The sequence below is a fragment of the Hipposideros armiger genome, unplaced genomic scaffold, assembly GCF_001890085.2.
Source record: "Hipposideros armiger isolate ML-2016 unplaced genomic scaffold, ASM189008v1 scaffold_403, whole genome shotgun sequence".
Taxonomy (NCBI): Eukaryota; Metazoa; Chordata; class Mammalia; order Chiroptera; family Hipposideridae; genus Hipposideros; species Hipposideros armiger.
The window spans coordinates 281,891-297,519 of record NW_017731753.1 but is presented as its reverse complement, the minus strand read 5'-3'; the positions used below and the strand labels follow the sequence as shown (position 1 = coordinate 297,519).

The window sequence follows — 15,629 nt, the reverse complement described above, 5'->3', positions numbered from 1 at the left end:
CCAAGGCCACTGTGCCAGAGCTATCTGTCTGTAATCTAAATAAATCCTGGGAGGAGCTAGGGGTGGTGATGGTGGGAAAGGGTGTGTGTGACATGGGGCTGCTATTAGCTTTAAAATTTGTTGACATTGCAAGTCTTTAAAAAAAAAAAAACCAACATAGGAAAAAAACCTCTTCCTGAACTGCATCATTGCAAAGTGCTTAAGAACCCAGTCCAACAGTCCAGGCACTTCATCACTGGCCACAGTCCCACTGAAGAAATGATCTAGAGAAAATTGCTCTTAAATCAAAAAATGTGAAATTGTACTTGGCAGCCCCAGTGCAGGGAAGACAAATCCTGCTTGGAACAACAGCCTTTTTCCTATGTTTTGTACACTCACTTTTTTCTTCTTTTCTCTCCCTTTTTACTTTTATGTTTGGTGTATCCTGACAGCTTCGAGAAAAGAGTTCTTTTTCAGAATCTTTTTGAAAATGGCGTCTTCTGAAATACTTAGTGAGTTAAATCCATCCCTTCACAGTTAATCTCAAAAGGTTTTGTTGTTGGTATTTTCACCCCAACATTTAAGAAGTACTTTGGAAATGTAGAATTATTGAAACACTCATTTCCTGTTTTAGGTCTGTGCCATATCACAGCTGTGCTCAATTAAGGCTCTTTGAAAAGCAGCAGACAGGAAAGAAAACAATGCCTTCTTCCCTCTAGTCTTTGTAATTCTTTGTGATAAATAAATAAATAAACCCAACACTTTGAATTAGAACCCTTCCCCCAGTGCTTTTAGAATTATAGACATATTAAGGTATAATTTCTCAGCAATAGAAAAAAAACAGCACATTTCTAACTAAACAGCATAGTGTAGGGAAGCCCTTTATGTCCCAGAATTGCTAGTTCCTTTTTGAACTTCATAACTGCCAAACTCAGCCATTTCAAGCTCAACATGAAAAGCTTCTTTATGTTGCAAGTACAACAGTGAATCAGGGACTAGGTATGCAAGGTAGAAACTTCAAGAGAGGAAAAGGCATGAGAAATTCAAACAGTAGCTACAACACTCAATCCAGGTTTGGGAGTTTATCCAACACATTGGACTATCTAGATCTCTTAACTATTGTGTGGCCTGTGTTACTCCCCAGTGCTGGTGTACAACCATCAAAGAAATCTTTCTAAAACATGGACGTAACAATGTCACTGCCCCATGTCAGCAGTGCCTCCCAGTGACTAAATGTGCTGATTATGACCTTTGGGTGGGCATCAAAATTTCCTGCAGAGTTTTACAAGTGTGCCTATGCTCTTTTCCACCCCAAAAGTTTCTAGGTCATTGGGTCTGGGTTGGGGATATAGGCATCTGCATATTTAAAAAGCATCCAGGGGATTGTGAGGCACAAAACTCAGGCAAGAAAAACTGCTGGACCAAGAACAAGATGCACATATGAGACTTCACAGTTGGGCTCATTATGTTTTGAGCCCAATGAGTGCATTTTAGGACCAATCTTCATTGACTTCTGGGCAGAACTGATAGCATTGACTTAGAATATGCTTTTCCCTTTGCATTATGATAATATCGATAATATTTTCCTCTCTCTCCCTTTCTTTTTTGTTTTTTAAATACCTTTTTCTTTTTGTTCCGATCTCTGAAATCTTGGTGATATATGAGAGACCTCGGTCCTCTAGGAGGCTGCTTCTATCATCACTCCACATATTTTCTTTGGGTCATTTATTAATCCGCCTACGGCTTCAGTTACCTTGGTGGTTAAGAACATGAACCCTGGGGCCATGTCGTCTGGATTCAAAGCTGGCTCTGTCATTTACTAACTTCTCTGTGACTTTGTTTTCTTATCTATAAAAGGGGAATAAAAATAGTCACTATAGCAAAGGGTTATTGTAAAGATTTAAGGAATTCCTATGAGTAAAGTACTTAAAATTATAATTAGGACACAGCAAGTTCTAAATAAGCATTTAGTGTCCTTATCATTATTGTGTTTATGTTGGTGACCTACTATCTTATTCCTTGTGTTCAAACCTCTCTCCTAAGTCTGACAACTACCACATCTGACTGCCTACTTGACATTTCCAGTCAGAGGTCACTCAAACCCCAAAGACTTAACTCTTCTGAGAACCAAATCCCTGTTCTCATCCACCAGTCACAGTTTGCTCCTTTCTCTGAGGTCCATAGCTCACCTAAAGAACACCAATTCAGGTGCTTAACATGGAAAATTGGGTGTCAAACCTGATAACTTTCAGCCATCATAAACATTCTAAAGCATGTCAACTAAAGATGTCTAGCGGCCTCCCATGGCCTTCAGAATTAAATTAGATGTCCTTATCACGGTCAACCATATCCTTCAGGGTCTTCCTTGCTGACATCTCCAGCCTAACCCTACATCATTCTCCACACTGTACTCTATACGCCACTTATGCTGAAATCTGTCCAGTTTCCTAGCATCATCTCCCAGGAGATGGACTGCTGTATGATTTCTCTCTGCCTGGAATACTCGATTACCCTCCAATTTGCCTTAGCTAGGACGTAGCTTCTCCAGGCAGCTCTCTTAAACCAGGTCCCAATGAGATGTTCTCTCTCTAGGTACCCCATAATAACTGTTATACTTATTACATTATTTTGTAATTGCTATAGCGTCTCTTAAAACGTTATTACTGTGAGGGCATAGCTTAATTATCTTTCTATTCATAACAATTAGCACATTGCCTGGCACATAGTAAACATTCAAAAAAACATAGTGATGAATAAAGGAATGGATAAATTTACATTTATGTATTATGTATTTTACATACATAATACATAATATTTATGTATTATGGAATACATAAATCCTAATCACATACTTTGTTTTTCATCTATGTCAAAACTTGGTTCTAGCCACTATTAAGATCTCTATTAAGATCTCTTATCATTGTTTTTCTAGTATATGTAAATATAGTAGAAATAAGATAAATTTAAAACTTCTAAAACAAGTAATATCTGTAAAGTACTACATGTGATACAAGTGTAGTGTGTTACCATTCTTTAATAAAATAGATTATAAGAAAATTTATTTGAAATAATAGCAGGGATTCAAAGTCCTGTAAGCATCAGTCCCTTGGACAGTCATCTGAAACTTTCCCTGGCTGTAGGTAACTGTAGCATCTTTGACATCAGTCTGAGCATCTTATGAGATTTTCAGTTCTTCCTCATTTCAGGTTTCTGGTCCAATTCTCTCACAAGATCTGGATTTTGTTGATTATAATACCAACAAGTACCTCATTTTAGAAGAAAAATGAACAAAAATACATGAAATGAACATATGGGAAAGATATGACTTGTTTCCAAGGAGTGTCAATGCTTATAAAATATATATGAAAACTGAAAGAGATTTTAAATATCACCAAGTCCAACCCAGTCATTCTGTAGATGAAGAGAACTATTACTTAGCCAGAGAGGCCAGGTAGGTAATGGGCCACGAATTACCAAGCTACTTATTAGCAGAGCTGGGCTTGAATTTGTTGAATCCTGAGCACTCTCTGCTTACTCATATGACGTAGGAGGACTTTTACATAAAGCTTTAGAGAACTATAAATTTCCTAGTTTCTAGGCTAGTGGTCGATTACTAGGAAAGATTCACAGATAACACTGGCTGTGAAAGTACTGAAGAAAATACCATTGTGATCATCTTCATATATCCTGTCCACTTTTAAAGAAGTTTTCAGACTTGAGGTCAATGTATACTTGCTTGGCCCAGGTGGGAGGTAGGAAGACAACTTAGTGGGTTAGACTATGGAGAGGAATGAAAATGTGGCAAGGGTAAAGCAAAGTAACAATCAAACAACAAGCAAAGCCAATAATATTTTAGAGAATTTTTTTATGTAAAGTTTTTTTTTTAATGTAAAATGTATTGTTTAATCTTATCCAGTTCTCTTTGAAATCCTGATTCTGCATACTTACAAGGAATAGAAAAAAGAGACGCTTGGTTACTATGGGTCAAAAGAAATATACTTCTATATTTGCTTTCCTCATCTCATAAGATAGTCTGAAGACTATAGTTGTCCAGTCCAGGTTGAGGATTTTTATTCAGATTTCTGTCTATGACATGTCTGCTTTTTAATAGGTCTCCCATTCTCAGATCTTTCTCTGATCCAGTACATTCTCCATCCTGCCATCAGGTTTTTTTTACAAACCAGAGGACTGGTCATAATGATACACTTTGATGATCCCAAAGAATCTCATCTTCCAGCGTTCATGGCTATTGTTTAAAGCCAATACATTTTAATGCTGTTGTTATCTAGCAGTAGGGAAGTTAGCAATAGATAAGTAAAATATTGAACCTATCATTCCCCAGCATAAATTGCCTTGGAGAAGCTCCTTATTGTCTATAGTCCTTTGCCTGATAGGCAAGTTCATTTATTTTCTGCCTGTAACCTACATTTCCAGCCTCATTTTCTCTCAATATTCCACTTTCTCACCCACTTCAGTACAACTAGAATCTCACACTCCTTTTACCAGTAATGCCAATACTCCCTGGCATGTCTCACACTCTTCATTAACTCCTCCTGTCTGCAAAGCATTGCTTCCTGGTCCTGCTTGTCCGGAAAATCATCTAACAGACCTCAAAGAAAAGCTTTACCTTAATGAACTTTCATAAACATTGCTTTGTCTTTGAGACCCTAAAAGTCTTGTTTCTTAGCATTCTAAGGCCATCCCTACCTGTTAAGAACAGATTCATATTAAACAACTCATAATACTAATAAATAAAGTTTGAATGCCAAAATCATTTTTTTTCCTTTGAAGGAAACTCCTAATTTAGTTCTCCAATTTATCACATTATCCCTGTAGGCACAATCCCTGGAGAGCCAGTTTACAATCAGAAGGGGGTCTAGTCACCGTGAGATAAGAACAGGGTGTTAGGACATTCATGAATTTAATGTCACCATGTCAACTCAGCCAGATTCATCTTTCTTCATGACACGAAGTGACAGGGGAAATCCTTTTTTCCAATACCTCTCCTTGGGCAGAGTTTTCAGGAGCTCTGCCATTTCATTTTTGAACTCTCATGTCACTCACTTCCATAGCTGATCAACCCATTCTCTCTTCAGCCAAGTTTACACCTTCATTTATATTGCATTTCAGTGTCACTGACCTGAAAGCCAGACTTTCTAAGATGATTTTATAGATTGATGTATTAATACATAATGTGTTTATTTTCAAGTTCAAAGAGGACAGTTTTGTTTCCCTGTTTCAATCTCTATGAAAAATTTTCTGCCCCATAAACTGACCTCATTGCTTCAATATATATTTATCCAACTATATTATAGTTACTCCTGTATATGCTTTCAGAGCAGTAATATGACCTTATTTAAGAACAAATATCATTTATTTATATAAAAGGTACTCATATCTATTTGAGTGAATTATTTTACGAGTGGTAAGAGCTGAAATATCTTAAAAATAACTTACTACAAAGTTGCCACAGAATCTAAAATTTCCATCATTACAGTTCTGGTTAGATTTAAGCAGATTAAAATGCTTTAAAATAGAGGAGAAAACTAACATTTATTGAAAGCCTACTATGTATCAGATATTTTATATCAGTTTTATTTTAGTATTCAAAACTAGTAATAGGTTAAAACAAAATAAGGTAAAATAAGACTTAGCATCTTTTAGGAAACTGAAGATCACAAAGAATTAATAACCCTAGTCATATAGCTAGTAAGCATTATAAAAGATTATAAAATAAGGTTTTTTTTATACCAAGTTTTACTATCTTGTGGTCTCAGGAGAAAGGAAGAGAGAGAAGGTATATTTAAGGAGCATGGTGCTGAAATATAATTGGGCCTATGAGATATTGTACAAAAAGTTTTGGACTTTGCAAGGGAGAATAAAGAGGCTAAAAGAGAGCCTCCTTCATAAGGCTACCAGAAAACTATAAAGACCAAACTTGACTATAATGGATGTGATTGAGATCTGATCTAACAGAAACTGCAGGAGCTGTCAGGCAGTCAGCCCATCATTTCATAATGAGCTTTATGAAGAAAGAGGGCAATGAGCTAGCTAGGTTTTAAGAGATATGTATATTTTTGGAACTCTTTTCCTTTTTTTTTTTTTCCTTCTCATAAGAATGGAATAACTTTCCACCAGTTTCTTCTAATTTCCTATAGGTTTTTATTTTCAGAAATGACACTTTACCAATAATTTAAAACTAAACAAAAAAACCAAAAACCCCACAAAGCACCTAAAGAAGACTTCCTCAACTTGATAAAGAACATCTACAAAAACCTGGAGTTTGGGCTGGCTGAGTGGCGCGTTGGTTGAGAGCTGGCTTGGGATGCCAGAGGGCCCCGGTTCGGATCCCACATATAAGGGCCAGTGACACTGCCCTCTACAGCTAAGATGCTGAACAACAGCTCGACCGGGAGCTGGGCTGCCTTGGGTCACTGGCGACGGCGTAGGCTGCAGTCCCCTGCTGCAGTGGGCTGCCATAAGCTACCATGTGTAGCCAGTAGCCAGCGTGAGCGGCCAGCAGCCTCTGTGAGCGGCCGTCCAGAGGCCGGCGACTGATCTGCCTCGCCCGGAAAGAGTGCAATGTTGGTGCCAGCTTGGGCTAGTGAAGCAACATCCTCTACAACTAGACTGAAGAACACACCAACAGCAACTTGTCTGTTCCCCTTCCCCTGATTTCCCAGCACTGTTCCCCTTCCCCAATTCCCTAATCAAATCTTAAAAACAAACAAAAAAAACAACAAAAACAAACAAACCTGGAGCTAGCATTATACCCAGTGCTAAGAACTCAGTCCTTTACCCTTAAGATTGGGAACAAGGTGATGGGAGCACCACTGCTATTCGTCATTGTGCTGGAAGTCCTAGCTAGTGCAGTAAGAAAAGGGAGTATAAAGTATACAAATTGGCAAGGAAGAAATAAAACTGTCTTTGTTCAGAGTTGACACAACAATCTATGTAGAAAGGTAAAAAAAATCAACAAATATATAAAAAACAATTATAACAAGGTTGCATGACACAAAATTAATAGGCAAAAGTCAATTGCTGTCCTATATGCCAGCAACTAACAATTGGAATTTGAAATTAAAAACACAGTGGCATTTATAACAGCATAAAAAATACAATAGGTATAAACCTAACAAAATATGTACCAGATAATCATGCAAAAAACTATAAAACTCTGATGAAAGAAATCAAAGAACACCTAAATAGAGAGATATTCTGTGTTCCTTAACTAGAAGCCTTAATATTTTTAATATGTCAGTTTTTCCAAACTCGATCTGTAGATTCAACGCAATCTCAATCAAAATTTCAGCAAGCTATTTCGTAGATCTCAGCAAAGTGGTTCTAAAGTTTATATGGAAAGTAAAAAGACAGAATAATCAATGTGACACTAAAGAAAAAGAATAAACTTAGAGGACTGATACTAATCGACATCAAGATAGTATAAAGCTAGAGTAATCCAGACAATGTAGTTAATGTTGGTGAAAATATAGACACATAGATCAATGGAACAAAATAGAGAGCCCAGAAGTAAATCCACACAAGTATAGTTAACTGGTCTTTTACAAAGGAGCAAAAAGCAATTCAATACAGCAAGAAGAGTTTTCCAACAAATAGTGCTGGAATAATTGCATCTCCATATGCAAAATATGAAACAAGACACAAACTTTACATCTTTCACAAAAATGACATCAAAATGAATTACAGACATAAATATAAATTGAAAAACTATAAAATTTTAGAAGGAAACAAGAGAAAATCTAACGGACCTTGTGTTTGGCAATGAGTTTTTGGATACAATGCCTGAAGCACAATACATGACAGAAAAAGTGACAAGTAGGACTTCATTCAAATTAAAAACTTATATCCTGAGAAAGCACTGTTAAGAGAATAAAAAGACATGCCATAGACTTGGAGAAAATATTTGCAAAACACATATCTGATAGAAGTCTTGTGTCCAAAATCTACAAAGAACTCTTAAGATGAAACAATAAAACAGAATCCAACTTAAAAATGGGCACGGGATCTGAACAGAAAATCAACGTATGGAAAATATGCATTGGAAAAGATGCTCACATAATTTGTCATTAGTAAACTGCAAATTAAAACGACGAGATCCTGCTGTACACCTAATAGAAAGGTTAAAATCCAAAAAAACTGACAATACATAGTGTTGGTGAGAGAGCAGAGCAGCAGAAACTCTCATAAATTGCTGGTGGGAATGCAACATGGCACAGCCACTTTGGAAGACAATTTGACAATTTGTTACAAAGCTAAAATAATATTCCTGGACAACTCACCAATCCTGCTCTGAATAGTTAACCAACCAATTTTAAAATTATGCCCACACAAAAATCTGCATGTGAATGTTTATAGCAATTTTACTAATCATCACCAAAACTCGAAGCAACCCAAATGCTTTTCAATAGATGCATGATAACAAACTATGGTACACCCATACAATGGAATAATATTCAGTGATAAGAAGCAACAAAAAGATGTAGATAAATCTTAAATGTATATTGCTAAATAAAAGATGCTAGTCTAGAAAAAAAGCTACATTCTGTAGGATTTCAATTATATGACATTCTGGGAAAGGCAAAATGATAGGGATGGTATAAAGATCAATGGTTGCCAGGAGGAAGGGAGAGGAATAAAGAATTAAATAGGTAAATCACAGAATTTTTCAGGCAGTGAGTCTACTCTGTATGATGCCTAATGGTGCATATATGTCATTATGCATTTGTCAAAACCCATAGAACTTTATAGCCTAAAACATAAACCTTAATGTATTCAATTTTTTTTTAAATAACTTAGGAGTTAGGGGATCCAAGAAGGAATAAAAACTATGACAAGAGAATCTAACTGTATTAAAATGTATGTTAACTAGTTGTTAATGGATGTTAACTAGAGTTATTGTGATTATTTTGCAACATATACAAATATCAATTCATTATGTTATACACCTAATGTTATATATCAATTATGCCTCAATTAAAAAATGTATGAAACAAACTTACTGAAAGATATGGGGGAAATGGTGCTAACCTAAGAACTTTTTGAAATTAGTGAAGTCCGTAAAACTAAAAGGAAAAAGTACTGTACATTAGCCCTGTACTTTCCCTGATACACTTGTTTTCAGTAGAGATATGGATTAAGGACTTTAATATATTCTTGAATTAAACAGTTATAATAGTAAATGGATGGGGGATGATCGGACCCATATTTCTCCCTCCAGGAGTGTGCGATTACAGACAAGCAAGTGAAGGAGACTAAAATAATCCATGTAGGAATAAAATCATATGAATTTATGTTTAGCTTAAAATAGATACAGGTGACTGCATATAGAAATCTTTATAGATAAGTGCATAGACACAGCTTACTATAAAGTTCCATCTTCTTGCTCCATTGGATCAAAGGACATAAATGACAGCTCAGCAGAAAGGAGCACATCTAACCGAAATCATAGCTTCTTCTAAAAAGAACCAGGGCAACTCCTTGGGGAAATGACTGATTCTAGGACTGGGACACGAAATACGGAAGATGACTACAGAGCATCTTGGAGTGCCAGAAAGTAAGGAAGTGCTCAAATAAAAAAATAAAAAAATAAAAAAAAAACACACAGGGAATAAGTCAAAGGGATACAAATGCCAACTTTTAGTTTCAGCACTTTCTTGAGCTCCAAATGGCCAAAACCAAAACAAGTTGAGCATAATAAGGTAAAATTGTTATAGAACCCCAAATATAAAATAAATATCCATGATTCTATAATGATATAAATCAATACTTGAGAAAATAAATAAATAAATGGGGAAGTAGACAAATCTCCTACTCAGAAGAATTCCAATAGCTAATGTAAATACTGCCCTAAGGAGAAAAAGCATAAACACCCATCCCTTAAGTATGCACTGTGTATAATGACTTCCTTCCCAAAGGTGAAGAAAAGGGAGGGGGAAAAAAAGAGTCGATTTACAGTGGAGAAACCTGACAAGTAATCTGTCAGGTACTCAAGGTTCAACAGTGATAACCTTCATCACATGTTCAACATCAACAGTGATAAACCAGGTTGATCGCATGCACTCTTAGTGTGATGTGATGAAAATGGCACTTTACCACTCCCCAAATCTCATAACTGCAGTTTAATTATGAAAAATATACCGGGAAAATTCCAGTAGAAGGGTATCTTACAAAATGCCTGATAAGTACTCCTCAAAAAATGTCAAGGTCATCAAAATGAAGGTAAGTCTGAAAAACAAACTATCATAGCTAAGGGAGCCTAAGAAGACAGAACAAATAAATGCAATGTTGTATCCTGAATGGGACCCCGGAATAGAAAAAAAGCACATTTGGTAAAAACTAAAGAAATCTGAATAAACTATTAATTGTAACAATTGTACTATACTAATGTAGGATGTTATAATAGGAGAAACTGGAGGTATAGAAGAACTCCATGTACTATTTTCATAATTCTGAAACTATTCTAAAGAATAAATTTTTTTTAAAACAACAGCAACACAAATCAAAGCACTTAATGGCTTTAGCTGCAAAAGTTTTAGCAATAAACTAAATAATGATGTATTGGATTATAATCCTAAGAATAAAATAAATATCCTCGAGTCCTTACCAATGAAAACAAAAATAAGAATGTAGACGCAATAGCAAAAATAGAACGTTCTCACTAGAACATCACAGTAATAGTTGCTGCCCCCATGAACCACTGATAGATGTTGAAATTAGGGGACAGAGTTTAAAGGGAACAGGATATCTGCATAGTCTCAAAGCACCTACACTAAATATTTTTTAACTGCAAAAATTACAAAGGGAAAAATTGTAACTTTAGAGTGGAGAAATTTTGACAGACACAACTTTAACCAGGGATAAAAGTTAACATCACCAGTAATGAGACATTCTGACCTCCTGTACCCTGGTACAATTGGTGCAATACACTGAGAAAACCACATTACTCTGTAGTTCTCTTGCTAATGAAGCATGACCCCGATGTAGTCATGAGAAAACATCAGACAAACTTACAAGGGACATGATACAGAATAATCATTCAGTAATCTTCAAAAGTATCAAGGTCATAAAAGACAAGGAAAAACTGAGGAACTGTCATGATTGGAGGAGAATAAGGCGACAATGAAAACTAAATGCAATGTGTGATCCTGGATTAGATAGTGGAACAGGATGAAATCTAAAATAGGTGTATAGTTTAGTTAATAATGGCATTGCAACGTTAACTTGTTAGTTTGGTAACGGTAGTATTTATATAAGATTTTAACATTGGGAGAGCCAGGATGAAGGGGGTAGGGAAAGTCTCTGTACTATTTTTGTAACTCTTCTATAATCCTAAAAATATCTCAGAATAAAAGATTAAAAAACACAAAGGGAAACAAAACTTCTTTACAAAATGTTTTATATCTGTAAGGGTTTGCCCATTTTGTTTGAGACTGTTATTTTGAGGCAGTATCTTTTTAAGCTTAAATGGTGGCATTTAGCAATGAACTACCAAGGGACAAAATAATCCCTGAGCACTTAATTAAGTGACAATATTTTTCTCCTTCAAAAATATAATAACTCCTTCAAAATATGTCTTGTTCCCTCATTTTTAGAAAAACAGATTTCTTGTCCTTTTTAGTGTGTTCTAAAATGCTTTCAGTTTGGGAAGATTTGGTTCACAGTCAGGTGGATTTCAGTTTTTTGAGAAACTGTTTTTAATTATGACTTAAAGCCAGGTGCATAATCGATGCCAAGGGAAGAAATAACTCATCCAGCCGGTTCCTACTTCCAACGACTTTCTTTAACCCAATAAGGTACTATATCTAATGTATACAAACATAAGCCCTCAATTTATCAACAGCCAAATCTTTTTAGACACAATGTGACTTGGAGTATATCATAAATTCATTCATTCCAACAGTGATTTTACTGATAAAATACCCTTGTGTATATAAAGTTTATGTATATAATACGCTTTATAAGCTAAATGCACATTCTAGAGGAATTTGTAAGTAGAAAAACCAGAGGTTTTAATCTGATAGTTCAGGAACTTGATGGTAGGACTAGGTATTGGACTCATGTCTTTTGGTGCTCTTCCCAAAATTTTGTTCCTATTTTGAAGGCCAACCACAAATGAACTGTTAGGCACTGAAAAGACATCGTTCTCTTTCATGGGATGTTCTCCTCATCCCACCCTCCGGCCTTTTGCACCTACTCAAATATCCTTTTCTCTGTTTGCTTTCTTGGACAGCATATCTTTATTCTTCCTTAATTCATTTATGTATTCAACAAATATCATTTATCAGAACCAACTTTGTGCTAAATGCTAAGAAGAAAGACATGAAAAGAAAGCAACACATTCACATATTAGTGGGGGTGATATGCATGTAAACTTATCACTATTCTGTTTGAAAAGCTTATCAATTGGAGCCCTGTAGGAGCACTGAGATGGCACAGGTTAGGCATGATGAACCATGGGTGAGAAAGCTTTCAGGAGAAGCATGGCGGTTTTCCATAGTAGTATTCTATTGTCTTCACTGAATTGTGCTGTTCTTGGGTTCATATTTTTCTCAAGTTCCATTAGAAGGACTAAAATTTACTAATGATGAGTGAATGAATGAATGGATGAATGAATGAGCAAGCTTTATTGTGGCCTTTCCAATGGAAGCTCTAATGTAGATAATAGATGGCATATCTACTTTTGAACAATGCCCTTTTCTGGGTCACTGTAAAAGAGTGTTTCTACACAGCATTCCTTAATTAGTCATTTTAATTAAGAGTGATTCTAAAGCTCTGACTCATGCTAATCTGTCATTAAACTCATGGGAAATTTGACCTGATAATGTGTCTCAGAATTAGGTTCAAATTGCCCTGGAACCACTAATAATTTTTTTTGTTCTGTTTTAACTGTAGATAGCTAAATATGTCAGGAAAGTAAAATTTTCATCAAGCATATATGAAAGTATTTATTTATTTATTGCCAATCTCTGCCTAACAGTGTTATATTTATTTGCCTTGGGCCATTGTGCTAATCACTGTGACTAATTATTTTATAGAGCCTCAGAATGCAAAGCCTTGAACCTGAAACTAAAGTACATTGTGGGGATTGAGATAAGAAAGTATTGTGTTTGGCTGGAGATAGGGATCAGCAAATAATATACAGAGAAGATGGCAATTGAGCTAGAACTTGACACTTGGTAAAGGAGGCATTCCAATTGGAGGAAGCAGCATAAGATTAGAAACCAGAGTATATAGAAATAGGAAGCAGTTAGTCACCAGCCAAGTAGGGGGGGGGAAAAAAAAAAAAGAATGAGTCTGTGATGTAATTCTTTTCCTAATAGAACCCACAGTCTAATGAGATATTCCTGGAAATTCACTATATAGTGACATATGCCTAGAAAGGCAAGTTAGGAATATGGTGTTGAGAACTGGCTGGGATTATTCTTCCATCATCGAGATACAGAGAGCTAGAAGGTTTTTAATTAGGAAAATTAGGTATTCAGAACTATGCTTTATAAAATTTAAGCATGAAGAACTATTTAGGACAGATTGGAATGTGGACAAGAGACAGAGTGACAAGTCATATTACATGAGTCTTATAAAAAAAATTTGCAAGATAGAGAAGTTTTTCAAATCCTAGGAGTGTATAAACTCCTGGGGTACAAACTATATCTTCTTTTTTCACCAAATAAAAAGTAGGATACCCTTTACTGAGGAGGAAGGAGACATTATACATGGGTCACAATATGAGCAATAGGGTAAATCTGAGATACATGTAGATTGCTAAGATAAAGCTCCAGGAGCAATGATCTTGAATATATAGAAGTGTTTGATTCCATTCAATATCCATCGTACTTCACTAAGGACTGATAGCAAATGGCATGAACTTTGAAGAATATTAATTTGATTAAAATGATTTAGAAGATAAGGTGACAGCATCCCGAATGTCCAGGTAAAAGGGTCAAGTATATAAGCAAGAGATGAAAAGCCCTTGAATTGATTTCCAGTTTCTAGGTCAGCACAGAAGAAGCTGGAAGTTGCAAGTCCATCCTAAACAATGAGTAAAAAGCTGAACAACTGAAAAAATCAACAATTCTTTTTAGATCCATCAGAGAAATGAGGTCCCCAGGCAAACCACTGCCCTCCAAATTGGAAACCAACAGGCAAATACAGAGAATCATGACTTACCAAGAAGTCAAGTTCCTCAGGAAGCAGTGACATAATAGAGAAGCCTGAACTCTGTTGACCAATTGCTGGAGGCTTGGTGTAGATAAATCTGAGAGATAAAAACTCCAGGGGCCACGCAGTTATCAGGAGCCCCCAAACTTTGTGAATTTTGCTTCCTGGAGCTGAAACAAGTTTTCACAGTAAAAAGAGAAAAACCTCCTCCTGCTTCTGGAAGAGGGAGGAAAAAGGAAACTATTTTTGAAAAAGGCCACAGCAGTCTCTTCTTAACAAGGCCTCCCTTCAGGAGAAGCTGTTTAACCAGAGCCTAACCTGCTGGGGTTTTATCAGAAACTAAAACTGTGTATGCAGCTAACAACACAAGGGCATTGTTCAGGGTTGGGAAATAGCAAATTCCAGCTTACTCTAGCCGTTCTGCCACACTGAAAGGGGTGGGGGAGGGGGAGCCTGAGACACATGTGAAGTCTAGAGTCCAGAGGCACAGGCTCACTAAAAAACCGCTGAGTGGCTGAGACCAACTATTAATATAGAACTATATGGAATTCTTTTCTTCCTTACACACCTCACCACCACATTGCAAAACATCTGTCTACAGCAGTTCCATTTATTGAGCACATCATTTCCAGCAATCAGGAAAAATTTTAAGACATACTAAATGTCAAAAAAACAAAATTTGAAGAAACAGAGCAAGCATCAGAACCAGACTCGGATATGGCAAGGATGTTGGAATTTATCAGACCAAGAATTTGAAACAACTATGACTAAGAGGCTAAAGGCTCTAATGGATATAGTAGACAGTATGCAAGAAGTAGAGAGATAGGAATTCAAAGAGAAAGCTAAAAAGAAATGCTCTGAGATCAAAAACAGTGTAACAGAAGTAATAATCTTGATGGGCTTGTGAGGAGACTGGATATGGCTGAAGAAAGGACCTGTGAGCTTGGGGGTATCTCAATAAAAGCCTCCAAAACTAAAATGCACAGGGTGGGGGAAAAAAAGGCTGAGAAAAACTAAAACAGAATATCCAATAATAGTGGGACAACAACAAAGGGCGTAACATACATGTAATAGAATTTTAGAAGGAGAAGAAAGAAAGAAAGAAACAGAAGAAATATTTGAAGAAAATAATGACTGAATATTCCCCCAAATTAAAATTGGACATTAAACCGCAGATCCAAGAAGTTCAGAGAACACAGAGCAAGATAAATGTAAAAAAAATTAAAAAACTAGGAAACAAAACCAAAAAAACCCCTACACATAGGTATATCATTTTCACGCTACAGAAAATCAAAGATAAAGAAAAATCCAGAAAACCAATGGGGGAAAAAACAAAACAACAACAACAAAAATCTCTACTTTACCTATAGAGGACCAACTTTGCTTCAGATCATGAAAGCAAAAAGAGAATGTAATAAAATATTTAAAGTGTTGAGAGAAAAAAATCTGACTTAGACTTTCTGTGCACTGCA

At 36.0% G+C, this 15,629-nt stretch overlaps 1 long non-coding RNA gene across 2 annotated transcripts in view; it reads right to left on the bottom strand.

Moving 5' to 3' along the window:
* Window positions 1-14,526, bottom strand: part of LOC109393980 (uncharacterized) — a 112,147-nt gene extending 97,621 nt beyond the window's left edge. For both annotated transcript variants that reach the window (XR_002126363.1, XR_002126364.1), the window contains exon 1: window positions 14,167-14,526. This is a non-coding gene — a long non-coding RNA (uncharacterized LOC109393980). The remainder of the gene's footprint in view (window positions 1-14,166) is intronic.
* Window positions 14,527-15,629: the final 1,103 nt, after the last annotated feature.